We start from the raw sequence: 14,973 nt of genomic DNA, 5'->3' as shown, positions 1-14,973 counted from the left end.
CCAAGTTTTGTAAGTAAATTTTACGATGACATGCTTAGAAATAGCTGAGGTGAAACAGTTGAGACCATGTTTCTCAGCGAATGGAAAAAAAAATGTGGCCTCATATTTCAGTGTTGTGTTTGTTATATCTGTTTTTTGTTTTTGTTTCAGTTTCCTTTGTCACTCTTTTAATTTTAAACTTTAAGTTATCCATTTTATTCCCTCTTTTAAAATCTGGAAACTTTCTTCCGAAGCTTCTTTTTTTTTTTTTAATGTTCTGAGTGTTCTACTTTTTTACTGTTACTACTTTTTTTTATGTATACCAAATTTCTCTAACTTTACATTGAGATATCGGAAAATAAGACCATGTGTTCTACATTTTGGTAGCTTCAGAGTATAGTATAGGGCTTCATCTATGTCAACTAATCAATAAACGCACAGTGAAAATGACAGTTATCATTGACACATGTTGTGCTTTAAATGAGACATGGTTTACCATCTCACACCGGTCAGGATGGCTGCTGTCAAAAGTCTACAAGCAATAAATGCTGGAGAGGGTGTGGAGAAAAGGGAACCCTCTTACACTGCTGGTGGGAATGCAAACTAGTACAGCCACTATGGAGAACAGTGTGGAGATTCCTCAAAAAACTGGAAATAGAAGTGCTATATGACCCAGCAATCCCACTCCTGGGCACACACACCGAGGAAACCAGATCTGAAAGAGACACGTGCACCCCAATGTTCATCGCAGCACTGTTTATAATAGCCAGGACATGGAAGCAACCTAGATGTATATTGGCAAATGAATGGATAAGAAAGCTGTGGTACATACACACAATGGAATATTACTCAGCCATTAAAAATAATGCATTTGAATCAGTTCTAATGAGATGGATGAAACTGGAGCCTATTATACAGAGTGAAGTAAGTCAGAAAGAAAATCACCAATACAGTATATATATGGAATTTAGAAAGATGGTAACAATGACCCTATATGCGAGACAGCAAAAGAGACACAGATGTAAAGAACAGTCTTTTGAACTCTGTGGGAGAAAGCAAGGGTGGGATGATTTGAGAGAATACCATTGAAACATGTATATTAACATGTATATTATCTTATGTGAAACAGATTGCCAGCCCAGGTTTGATGCATGAGACAGGGGGCTCAGGGCTGGTGCACTGGGATGACCCTGAGCGATGGGATGGGGAGGGAGGTGTGAGGGGGGTTCAGGATGGGGAACACATGTATACCCATGGCTGATCCATGTCAATGTATAACAAAATCCACTACAATATTGTAACATAATTAGCCTCCAATTAAAATAAATAAATTTTTTAAAAAAAGAAAAAAATAGTGAGACATGGTTTAGGAAATCTGGAAGCCAAGTTTCTAGAATTTGTGCCAACAAAGAATCAATAATTTCTGAATGAAGCCTCCTTTTATATATTGAAGTTATACAGGCTTTCAGAGTATTATTTTCTTGTTTATGAATTCATACTTTTGTTATACAAGTTTAGGAATGCTCCAAATCAAATATTCATTAAATAGAACCTCTATTGTACAAAAAACTCATATTATGACTCATTTCTGGAGCTACAACTCAATTGTGTGAAAAGATCACTGAAATAATGCTACAAAGTGAAGATGACATGAACAAAGGAAAACAAACCAAAAAAGTCTCACTAATATTTGTTTTTGCTATAAGAGCAAAAAGAGGGCATGTATAAAAATAATCATTTTTTTTGGTGTAACAATAAAATATATAATATTTTCTTACTATTATTTACTTCCTATTAGTGCAGTTAATGCTATATTACAACATCTTTGGAAATGGAAGTGTGCATTCGGTATCAAAAGATCATGGTAAAACAATAAACACTACAATTTCTTATTGTTTCTGAGTTCTTGTTCCCCAGATGAACAGGAGAGTAAAATTAAAGCCTAGAAAAGGATATTATTTACTATAAGACAGTTGCTGGTATCAAATGAGAAAATTTAAAGGAAAACATTTCATAAATGATATATGTCTACAAATTAAAGACTCCATTTGACTCAATTCTGGTTAACATCACTACATTATGATCAATGTATTTATTAGATGGGCCAGAAAGTTCCTTTGGATTTTCCTGTAAGAGGTAATGGAAAAGCCCAAATGAACTGTTTGGCCAATCCAAAATCTGCCAGTAGCAATTATAAATAAAAGATGTATTTCCTCACAAGATCATAACAATAGACATAGAAACAGCATTTGAAAAAAAATTCAACACTCAATCATGACAGAAACTCACACCAAATTTGATATAGAGAGAAAATATCTCAAAAAGGCATTTATGACAAAGATGGACCTTTTGACATTTATGACAGAAATGGTATGGACCTAAGAGAAGCAGAAGATATTGAGAAGTGGCAAGAATATACAGAAGAACTGTACAAAGAAGATGTTCATGAAGCAGATAATCATGATGTTGTGATCACTCACCTAGAGCCAGACATCCTAGAATGCGAAGTCAAGTGGGTCTTAGGAAGCATCACTATGAACAAAGCTAGTGGAAGTGATGGAATTCCAGTTGAGTCATTTCAGTCCTGAAAGATGATGCTATGAAAGTGCTGCACTCCAAATTTGCTATTTCCAAATAGCAAATTTGGAAAACTCAGCAGTGGCCACAGGACTGGAAAAAGTCAGTTTTCATCCCAACCCCAAAGAAAGGCAATGCCAAAGAGTGTTGAAACTACCACACAATTGCACTCATCTCACACACTAGCAAAACAAAGCTCAAAATTCTCCAAGCCAGGCTTCAATAGTACATGAACCATGAATTTCCAAATGTTCAAGCTTGATTTAGAAAAGGCAGTGGAACCAGAGATCAAATTGCCAACATATGTTGGATCATCAAAAAAGCAAGAGAGGTCCAGAAAAACATCTATTTCTGCTTTATTGACTATGCCAAAGCCTTTGTGTGTACCACAAAAAGCTGTGGAAAATTCTTAAAGAGATGGGAATACCAGATCATCTGACCTGCATCTTGAGAAATCTGTATGCAGGTCAAGAAGCAACAGTGGAAACTGGACATGGAACAGCAAACTGGTTTGAAATCGGGAAAAGAGTATGTCAAGGCTGTATATTGTCACCCTGCTTATATAACTTATATGTGGGGTAGATCATCTGAAATGCCAGTCTGGATGAAGCACAAGCTGGAATCTAGACTGCCGGGAGAAATATCAATATCCTCAGATTTAGGTTGGATGGCATCACCAACTCAGTGGACATGAGTTTGAGTAAGCTCCAGGAGTTGGCGATGGTCAGGGAAGCCTGGCATGCTGCAGTCCATGGGGTAGCAAAGAGTTTGACACGACTGAGTGACTGAACTGAACTGATGACAAAGATATACCTAATGTCATTCTCAGTGATGAAAAACTGAAACTCTTTCCTTTAGAATCAGGAACAAAACAAAAATTCCCACTCTTGCTAATTCTATGTAACAGTATTGGAAGACTTAACCACAGCAATTGGAGAAGAATAAATAAAAGGCATCCAAGTTGGAAGAGAAGGAAGTAAAACTATCATTATTTGTAGGTTATATGTCAATATATATGGAAAACCCTAAGGTCTCCATGAAAGAATGATTAGAACTAATATATTAATTCATTAAAGCTGCAGGATACAAGATTTATATACAGAAATCCATTGCTTTTCTATACACTAATAATGAACTTTTAAAAGGAGAAAACAAGAAAACAATCCATTTTAAATTGCATCAAAAAGGATCCACAGCATTTAGGTGAGGAAACGGGGGATTAAGTATTTTCAAGTAGCTGAGTTACAGCATACATAAAGCACAGAGACACAAGAGACTGGGATGTCTGAGAACTACTTCAGCATGGCTAGAATTCAAGATGCTTAAAGGGACACGATGAGATTAGAGATCAAGTGCCCATTAGGAAATAAAATAACCCTATATTATGTTTTACTAAGGATTTGAACTCTACTGTGAAGGAAACAACCATTCCACAGCTTTAAGAAGGTAAGCGAGTCATTAGAATTGGAATTTCAAAATATTCGATAGCAATATGAAAATAACTGGAGAGTGACACAGAAGAAAGGAAGTATTGGTATTTCTTACCAATCTAAGAAATGAAAAGTCTTGCGTGAAGACAGTGACACTGAGGATGAGATAAAGGGGGCAAATTCAGCAGAACTTCCCTGGAGACACAGCCGTCTAGTCACGGGACCTATGCTGCTGCTGCTGTGGAATATCCAGGTGTATTTTCATTTTACTCACTTCGTTTGTGAATCCCCAGACCTTTCACTACAGGAGATCCTAAGCTTTAAAAGATGTCATTTGATGCCTCATTCATGTCAAGCCTTAATAGGTAATAAATAAGGACCAGTACAATTTAGGGGATTCAACTTAGAGCACTTAGGTACCCAAATTGCAAGCCTTAAATCATCTGACCTTTCCTTCTGCCTGATGAGTGTTATGAACAAGTTGTAGATGCAGTATTTCAAAACAGTAATTCCTATCTTCACTCCAGTTGTAAAAATGCCATATTGAGAAAGGGATGAAGGGGGTGAGGAGCAGAAATCCCTCAATTTGAAAGGCAGAACCAACTGAAGGGGTCACAAGCTTTGTGTTATATAATTCCACCAAAGAACAATAGAACCAATTGTACCTTTTCAAAATTTAAAAAAAAAAAAAAAATCATGCATTAAATACCAGAGTCATGCATTCACCATATCATACTGGGTACTAATTCCAGAAATAGTCATTACTTAAGAAAATTATCAAATTCTGAGAGCCAATACTGAAATAACATTGCTATTTGTTTTAAAGAAAATTGAGAATCTGAAGTATACTTATACTCCTCAGGGTTGGGGATAGGAGTGTGTATGTTCGCTCCTAGATTAAGTACTTGAGCTGAGCAAAACCCAGAATGAAGTTGGAGATTTCTGGCCAAGAACAAAAAAGCCAGGAGTGAAAAACTGAGATTCAAGTGAAGCAATGGATTTCAAGAGTCATTTTAGTTGTCCCATGTAGGATATGTGACTTCACTATGAATAAAGAAACTTCCATTCTCCATATCGGAGGTGGCCTAGGTGCCACCTAAGGTGCCCTAGGCCCAAGTGCATTATAACCAAATCATAGAGTCAGGAGATAAAATATTAAGGTAGAACCTTCTGTGATTAAGGTCATGGCATCTGGACCAGTTTGTGAGCTCTATAGTCAGACAAAGGCTAAAATACTTACACATTTGTATGATAAGAACAAAAGCACTGTCCCTCAGCTTCCAAAAAGTCTATGACAATGGTCTAGATCTCAGGGGGGCCACATTCACTATCCTTCTAAAGCCCAGAGTCCTTCCCTATCCACTTTCACCCATGGCATGTCACTCAGACTTTTCTATTTTGTCTGACACTTGTGACATTTTCCACCCTTTCAATACATCCCTTGCCTTAAAAAAAATCTGAATCAGATATAGGGCTGTTAAATTCCCTGGCGGAAGCAAGACTCTGCCCATCTTCCACTTCCATCCATACTAATTGTATAGACGTTTAACGCATGTATATATACATGTGTTAAACAAATGTATAAATTAGTATCTTAATAAGTCAAATCTTGATTCAGAAGATGGAGAGGATAAAAATGAGAAGGAAGGAAAATGGAAAGATACTTATTTCAATCCAAGAAGATTCAGAGTACGAGAGTTAGATGTTAGAGAGAGAACTATATTGCCTTGTTGTAATATACTAATTTCTAAAACTTAAGTATATCCAGGAACACTTTACAAAAAAGTCATCTCTTAAGAAATTAAACCACCTCAAACAGAGAATATATAAATCACCAGCATGCTTTCATTGATACTAAATGAGGTCAACTTGGAAATCCAGCAGAGATCTAAGTTCTGTGATCCTCTGACTATTCCTAATGTAGATTGTTGGGCCTGAAGTATCTCAGTTCAGTTCAGTTGCTCAGCCATGTCAAACTCTCTGTGACCCCATGGGCTGCAGCATGCTAGGCTTCCCTGTCCATCACTAACTCCCTGAGCTTGCTCAAACTCATGTCCATTGCATCAGTGATACCATCCAACCATCTCGTTCTCTGTCATCCCCTTCTCCTCTGCCCTTCAATCTTTCCCAGCATCAGGGTCTTTTCTATGAGTCAGTTCTTCGCAACAGGTGGCCAAATGATTGGAGTTTCTGCTTCAGCATCAGTCCTTCCAATGAATATTCAGGACTAATTTCCTTTAGGATTGACTGGTTGGATCTCCTTGCAGTCCAAAGGACTCTCAACAGTCTTCTCCAACAACATAGTTCAAAAGCATCAATTCTTCGGCTTTTTCTGTAGTCCAACTCTCACATCCATACAAAACTACTGGAAAAACTATAGCTTTGACTAGACAGACTTTTGTTGGCAAAGTAATGTCTCTGCTTTTTAACATGCTGTCTAGGTTGGTCATAGCTTTTCTACCAAGGAGCAAGCGTCTTTTAAATTCATAGCTGCAGTCACCATCTGCAGTGATTTTGGAACCCCCAAAAATAAAGTCAGCCACTGTTTCCACTGTTCCCCATCTATTTGCCATGAAGTGATGGGACCAAATGCCATGATCTTTGCTTTTTTAATGCTGAGTTTTAAGCCAACTTTTTCACTTTCCTCTTTCACTTTCATCAAGAGGCTCTTCAGTTCCTCTTAGCTTTCTGCCATAAGGGTGATATCGTCTACATATCTAAGGTTATTGATCTTTCTTCTGGAAATCTTGATTCCAGCTTGTGCTTCATGCAGACTTGCATTTTGCATGATGTACTCTGTATGAAAGTTAAATAAGCAGGGTGACTATATACAGCCTTGACACACTCCTTTCCCAATTTGGAACCAGTCTGTTCTTCCATGTCTGGTTCTAAGTGTTACTTCTTGACCTGCATACAGATTTCTGAAAAGGCAGGTCAGGTGGTCTGATATTCCCATCTCTTTCAGAATTTTCCACAGTTTGTTGTGATCCACAGAGTCAATGGCTTGAAGTATCTCAATTTTGTCTTAAAATACAAAGGCAACATACAGTGCCCTTTGGGGGGTCACTTTAATTAGTTTTGCTGGGGATAAGCCTCATTTAGAGAATGCTCTCTTCAATTTTTGAACAATAATTTCACTTGGGACTTTCTTGAATTTCAAGATGAGCTCTCTAGGACCAGTTCATCACTACAAAAGTGCAGTCATTCACACCAGACAGACTTGCCAAAGGGAGAATGCTTGTGGGTAAATTCACTTCCATCATGGGACATTTCCATGAGAGGCAGAGTGCTATGGACTTGAGGTCTTTATGACAGTAAAAACATGACTTTTTTTGCGATAAGTGCCTCTAATTCTCTACTGTAATTGTACTTTTTCTTTCTACCATTATGGATGTGTGAGTCATGAGAAGCATTCACATTTCCTGTTTATTCTTCTCTTCCTAATACAGTAACTGAGAAAGTCAGGGCTCACTATCTGTTGGATTAATGGTTGAAGCTGCTTATTTAAAAGATGTACTTCTGGGACATTGTGATAACATCAGACCTGAAAGGAGCATGTTCTTAGGGAAATGGCCTTCTTTGAGGATGATCTGATCTACATCTGCTTTGAGCAAAGAAGTAGAAAAAGGAGAAGTGAAGTTAGTGTGGATGGAAAAATTCTGTTTTGACCTCAAGACTGGAAAGTGTGGTGAAGACTGTGACTCTGAGGCAATCTACCAGGATTCAAATTCTGGCCCTATTGCTGATAACTATGTTCCTTGGGCAAGTTTCTTAACTTCTCTGTGCATCCACTTTCTCATTTATAAATGAGATCCTAGAAGTACCTGACTCATAGGGTTGTTGTATGTGTTGAAGGAGTAATGTGCAAAACTCTCAAAATAGCTCTCAGTACATAAAATGGTACCTAAGTACTGGTTGTTGTCACTGGTGTTTCACAGTTATAAACTTACTGCATCCACAAATGTCACAGTTTGAAAGGGCTCAGTCATCCAGTCTTGACCCCACATGGTATCAGATTGTTTCTGTCTTTAGGATCACAGTAAAAAATCTCAGCTTTCACAAACTCTGGGGTTCCTCTAAGGACCCAATTTTATGTTTAATTGTTGTAGGGGGATGGTTGATCAGAATTTCCTCCAGATACATGCAGAGTACATGCTTCTAGCTTCTACCTCTCTTGGAAGGATCAGGACACCATGATCCATATGTTTTCTTTGTTGTCTTAGTGCTACTGTTGCTGTGGCAGAGTTTGATTCAGAAACTAACGCTCTGTCTCCAGACTTGGAAAAGATCCAACTTATAGGCATCCTCAGTATAGATTGGGTAGTGTGTGTTCTGCTTTTAATTGTAGTGTATGTATATACGTATGTGTTAGTCACTCAGTCATATCTAACTCTGTGCAACCCCATGGTCTGTAGCCTGCCAGGCTCCTCTTTCCATGGAATTCTACAGGCAAGTATACTGGAATGGGTAGCCATTCCCTTCACCAGGGGATCTTTCCAACCCAGGGATTGAACCCAGGCCTTCTGCATTTTAGGTGGAGTCTTTACCGTCTGAGCCACCAAGGAAGGCCTTTAATTGTAATAACAACAGTTTACAGTGTAACCAATCATCATTATTATCAACTCTCAGTTTTACACAAAACATTATTATTTTTAAATTGCATCTGTGTAATGATTGCATTTGATACTCAGCCTTTCTGCAAGTGCATGACATGGACTCTCAGTTTCATGTTAGAGGATATGAAGTTCTGAAAGAGTCAAAATAAAGGCTTATTGGCAGAGCCTTATCTGGTGGATCTTTGCTCAGTACTTATTAGCTACAGTATATTTATTACACAACCACCCAAGAAAAGAAAGGGAACTAATTGTTTGAATGTTCCTTGGGCATCTGGGAGTTTGAAAGCCTGTGAGAAGCACAACACATTCTCCAACTAAAGATAGAACACATGCTCGGGAAGAACACAGCAGGGAAGATCCACTGCAAATTCTAATTGACTATTTGTGCACATTTTCCTGAAGGACAATTTGTTGTCTGTATAAAGGCCTCCTGTCAGGGTCAGAGGCGAGCCAAAATGAACATATTTGATGAGTCCGACACCCTGATGAGAAATGCCAGACTCATAAATAAAAGAAAGCAGGAAAATAGCAGACAGTAGTCTAAGTACTTACATATGTGATCTACTTCACTTCTCACAGTATTCCTATATGGCAGTAATGTGATAGCCTCATTTTATAGATGAGGAAACTGAACACAAATAAAATTCAGCACTTGCTCCAGCTTATGTTACTGACAGAGTCTTGTAGATTTTAGTTATTCTTATTACTAGAAATATAAATAAAAGCACAACTCTAATATGCTGTTTGTAGGGCTTCTGTACTGCAGTTTAGTACAGTTCAGTTCAGTCGCTCAGTTGTGTCTGACTCTTTGCGACCCCATGAATTGCAGCATGCCAGGCCTCCCTGTCCATCACCAACTCCCAGAGTTTACTCAAACTCATGTCCATTGAGTCGGTGATGCCATCCAGTCATCTCATCTTCTGTCATCCCCTTCTCCTCCTACCCCCAATCCCTCTTCAGATGATCACAAATCCTCAGGTTTGCTTGATGTAGTTTTTATTTATTTTTCCAATGCCCTGGATAGCCTTCTGAGAGAATAGAGAAAAAGAAAACTCCCAGAGTGTTTCCACATTCAGTAAGTATAACAAATGAAGATTTAAATGTTAAACGATTAACTTTATTATAATTAAAACCTCTACGTATAAAACAAAATGTTAGAAAAGAAGGCCTTTTAAGACTGAACTCCTCAGATGCTCTTAAAGGCGCTGTCCTTTATCATTAACAATGTCAACTTTCTACAGCTCACTTCCCACTCACTGGCTGAACTCCTAGAACTCTGAGATGCTCATGCCAATCCCAAGAGTTTCATCTTAATTAGATATGCAAGGTCTACGTGCTGAGCTGGTAAGATTTCGACATATGGGATTGGATTCCTCATTTGGGCTGAGATAGTGCTTTAAAGGATGTACGTGCTATACTGCTGCAACCGCAAGTGAGGAAACAGGAGGTCTGGGAAAGTGGGTCTGAGTGTGTCTCAGGTGCCAGCTCCTTCTCCTGAAGATTTTAAACAAATGCCTCCAAAAACATGTGACCCTGAAGGTGAGAAAGAGCCTTTGAGTTGATAAGAACTATTCCAAAGTGTGTGGGTCAGAAGACCAAGGCAGGTTGTGGTAACAAACAGGCAGGGCTGTGTGAGGCGAGCAGAAGTAACGCAACTTAGATTAGGAGTAGGCCTTCCTACTATCAGGTAGCTTTCTCTTAACAATGACCACTGTTTGCCAATTAGGACCAATTAGCTTTCACCGATGTTTGCCAATTAGGAAATTAGGAATGGAGCGGAAACCCCCAGGAAAGTCCCGCACGCGCGAAAGTATTGACCAATGAAATTGCTTTGCAAACGTGTAACCAATCCGCTTCTCACCCTATAAATTTGTGTAACAGGTTGGGCTCGGGGCTCTCTGACCCGCACCACTGCGTTGGTTGCGGTGGAGAGTCCTGGCTCGAGTCAGTAATAAACTTCCCTTCCTGCGAGTTGCACTGTCTCGGAAGCTTTCTCTCTTCCCGCTCAGGGATTTGGACATCAGGCATAACATTTGGGGGCTCATCCGGGATCCCTTTACCAGGGGAAGAGAACACTTCCAGGACAGAGGGGAAAGATAGATAATAGCACCGGTGCTCAGGAAAACTCAGGGGGCCCGAAAACCCAGCACTGTGTTGTCAGCTGTCCGTGTGTTTGTCTTTGGATCTCCGTGTTTGTGTGTGTGCCAGCATTGTCTCAGGCAGTACAGGAAAAGTCCAGAGTAATTCCGGGGCCCTGCTGTAAAGCAGGAAGGTATCTGGCACAGGAGAAAGCTTTCTCCAGCCGGTGTAAGGCCGAGGCCAGAGAGCGCGCTGGAAGGCAGCCGGCTCTGGGGAAGGAGAGTTCCTCTCCTGATCCCGAGTCTGGTGAGAAAACTCAGGGGGCCCAAAAACCCAGCACTGTGTTGTCGGCCGACGTTTGTCTGTCTGTGTGTTTTTGTTAGGCTCTCCGTGTTTGTCCATGTTTGTGTGTGTGCCGGCATTGTCTCTGGTTTTTAATTAGACTCTTTTCAGGCAGGAGTTTCAGTGAACAGTTGAATGGTTGTGGGGCAATTGATGAGTCCCAGCCAGGGCTACACTCTGGCAGACTCTGAAGGCCCTACAATAAGTGAGCCTCAGTAACTAGAGCCCAACCAGGTGAAACTCTCCTTTCGCTACGATTGTCAGCAGCTGTTGCAGGAGCGAATTCTGGCAGAAGCACAGAAACGGGTCCCAGGGGCCGATGGGAGGCCAACTGCCCAGCCTCATCTCGTGGACGAGGGGTTTCCTCTGTTGCAGCCTAACTGGGATTTTGAGCGAGCGGAAGGTAGGGAGAGTCTCCGAGTGTACTGCCAGACTCTGATGGCTGGCCTGCGGGCCACAGTAAGAAAGCTGATTTAGTAAGGCAAGAGCCCACTGAGAGCCCGGCAGCCTTCCTAGAGAGGCTAATGGAAGCTTTCAGGCAATATACACCTATGGACCCCCAGACTGAGGAGTCACGCGCTGCAGTCCTGTTAGCATTTGTAAATCGGGCAGCCCCGGATATTAGGAAGAAATTACAAAAGATAGAGGGATTGGGAGAACAGACGATACAGGATTTATTGAAAGCAGCTGAAAAGGTATAGGGAGACCCCAGAAGAAAGGGAAGAACGAATTCGATGGGAGGAAAGGGAATTAGCTGAGAAGATCAGGAAGGAAGATAGAAAATATAGAACGAGGGAAAAGCAGAAGAACCAGAGGGAGCTAGCCCAGATTCTTTTCATGGGGATAAAAGCCGGAACAGAATTGAGGGAACCTCGAGACCCCTGGACGAGAGAAAAGGAGAAACCAAAAAGGCAGTCCCTAAAGAAAGATCAGTGTGCCTACTGCAGAAAACAGGGGCACTGGAAAAAGGAGTACCCTAAGAGGGACCCGAGGAGAGGAATGACTCAGAGAGAAAATCTCTCCTAGAACTCGAGTTCTATATGCGGGGGAAGACAGTGACTGGGGGAGTCAAGACTTGGCACCCCTCCCCAAGTCCTGGGTAGCCATACATGTGGAAGGGAAACCCATTGGCTTCATGGTAGATACTGGTGCCCAACACTCTGTTTTAAATCAAAAACTGGGACCAATGTCTAAGAAAACCAGATTGGTGCAAGGAGCCACGGGGACAAAAAGATATTATTGGACCACAGAACGAGAAGTAGATCTGGGGACCCACCAGGTGTCCCATTCGTTTTTGGTGATACCAGAATGCCCAGCCCCTCTACTTGGAAGAGACTTGTTGTGGCCAATGGCATTCCCTGTGGATATGTTGGATAATTGTAGTCATGAGGAACTGGAAAATTCTGCTGAAGATTACATGTTAGATCTGAGGTATGGGGACCCTGAAAATCTGGAATGTTTTCGTATTAGCCTGTCAAATGTAGGCTTTGTACCTCTCTATGGTGGAGATCAGACCCAGAAAGTTACTCACTCACAGCTGTGGCACTCTGACTGACCTTACTGATCAGTGGTGGGCTATTGAAAACATCTGTCCCTTCTAGAGAGAGGCTTAAGCAGGTGAGAACTCTTGGGGAGAGAATGGTTAAAGCAGGAAATGGAGAGAAATGAGATCCCATTCCTGTGTCATAGCAGTACTGATTATGCTAAGATTCTGTGGAAGAAAGGAGAGGCCATTGGGTTTATGAATAAATACCCGTTGGCCTGGGCTGAAACGGCAGGGATGGGACTGGCCAAACAGAGACATCTGGTCGTCATCGAGCTAAAGGCCGGGGCAACTCCTGTGAGGGTGAGACAGTACCCCATGAGGCAGGAAGCTCGGTGGAGGTCTCATGGATGCCGGAATTCTCAAGCAGTGTCAATCCCCTTGGAACACCCCCTTACTGCCGGTGAAGAAGCCAGGGGGGACAGATTACTTGTGAGAAGTCAACAAACGGGTGAGTGACATACACCCCACTGTCTCTAACCCGTATACCCGCCTGAGCAGTTTGCTGCCTGAGTACACTTGGTACACTGTGTTGGACTTGAAAGATGCCTTTTTCAGCCTACCCCTGGCGGCCCAGAGCCAGGAGATATTTGTCTTCGAGTGGACCGAGGGGGAAGGCCAACTGGTAATCCCACAGAGGTTCAAGAGGCTCTGAGTGAGGACCTCTACGAATATCGGACTTGCCACCCAGAGGTCCTTCTGCCTGGCAAGAGGTCACCTGTTTGGGGTATAAGATCAGGCAGGGGCAAAGGTGGCTAACCCAGGCCATGAAAGCCCAAGACCCCCTGCCAGGTGAGAGAGTTTCTGGGGACTGTTGGATATTGCAGACTGTGGATCATGGGGTTTGCTGAGAAGTCCTGGCCCTTGTATGAGGGAAGTAAAGAGACCCCAAACTGGACTTGGACTGAGCCAATGAAACAGGCTTTCCAGACACTCAGACGGGCCCTATTAGAAGCCCCAGCCCTTGCCCTGCCTAACCCAAATAAGCCATTCCAGCTGTTTGTAGCTCCATGATTGCAACGAGATACTGGCTGAGGCCCTGGCGGCCCAAAAACCCCTAGACAACAGTGAGCTAGTATGGTTCACCGATGGGAGCAGCTATGTAAAAGATGGGCAAAGGAAAGCTGGAGCCGCCGCGGTAGAAGAGTACAGTTGTGAATATGGCTCCGTGAAGTTTTATGCACTGTGTGGCTTTGGTGGGGTCTTAAGTTGTGGTCTGACACACACTGCTGTTGTTCCTCTGGATTTAGTGAAATGCCATATGCAGGTGGACCCACAGAAGTACAAGGGCATCCTTAATGGATTTTCAGTTACACTCAAAGAGAATGGTTTCTGTGATTTGGCCAAAGGATGGGCCCCGACCCTCAATGGCTACTCCCTGCAGGTGCTTTGCAAGTTTGGCTTTTACATGCTTGGAGAGAATGCCTATCTGTGGCGCACATCACTGTATTTGGCTGCCTCTGCCAGTGCTGAATTCTTTGCTGACAATTAACTTGGACCCGCCTCCCACAGAGGCTCAAGAACTCCCCTAATGAGACTCTGAGTGAGGCTATGGAAGCTGCTAAAGTTCGAATTCAAACCCAACCAGGTTATGCTAACACTCTGAGGGATGCAGCTCCCAAAATGTATAAGGAAGACGGCTTAAAGGCATTCTACAAGGGGGTTGCTCCTCTTTGGATACCATACACCATGCCCAAGCCCTGAAGTGAATGTTCAAAGCCAGAGCAGCTGGTTGTCACATTTGTGGCAGGTTACATAGCTGGAGTCTTCTGTGCCATTGTTTCCCACCCTGCCGATTCCGTGGTGTCTGTGTTGAATAAAGAGAAGGGTAGCAGTGCCTCTCAGGTCCTCAAGAGACTTGGATTTAGAAGAGTATGGAAGGGACTCTTTGCCCACATCATCATGACCAGCACTCTGACTGCACTACAGTGGTTTATCTATGATTCTGTGAAGGTCTACTTCAGGCTCCCTCGCCCTCCTCCTCCTGAGATGTCAGAGTCTCTGAAGAAGAAGCTTGGGTACACTCAGTAGATATGGGCTGAATCTGCATGTTGATCAGTGTTTGAGGAAAATACAACTGGACAAGAGATAATCCAGGCTTGCAAAGCATACCAGCTGATGAAGACAGGAAAAAAGCAGCACACGGGAACGAGGTACCGAGGGGAAGATCCAGGGCAACACTGGGAGATAGATTTCACTGAGGTAAGGCCAGGTAAGTCTGGTAGACACCTTCTCGGGGTGAGCGGAAGGGAGAGCTTAGAGGAGATAGTGCCTAAGTACGGGCTGCCGGTGACTATGGGCTCTGATAACGGACCTGCCTTTGTGAGCCAGATTGTAAAAGGGCTGGCCCAAGCTCTGGGGATGAAATGGATAATCCCCAGAGCTCAGGACAGGTTGAGATGAATCG

General features: G+C 42.2%; 1 pseudogene; it reads left to right on the top strand.

Moving 5' to 3' along the window:
• The first annotated feature begins 12,677 nt into the window (after positions 1-12,677).
• On the top strand, positions 12,678-14,597 carry LOC136163943 (solute carrier family 25 member 3-like; annotated as a pseudogene).
• Positions 14,598-14,973: the final 376 nt, after the last annotated feature.

This window comes from Muntiacus reevesi, chromosome 3 (assembly GCF_963930625.1).
Source record: "Muntiacus reevesi chromosome 3, mMunRee1.1, whole genome shotgun sequence".
In the NCBI taxonomy this organism is placed as follows: Eukaryota; Metazoa; Chordata; class Mammalia; order Artiodactyla; family Cervidae; genus Muntiacus; species Muntiacus reevesi.
This window is presented reverse-complemented; position numbering and strand designations above follow the sequence as displayed.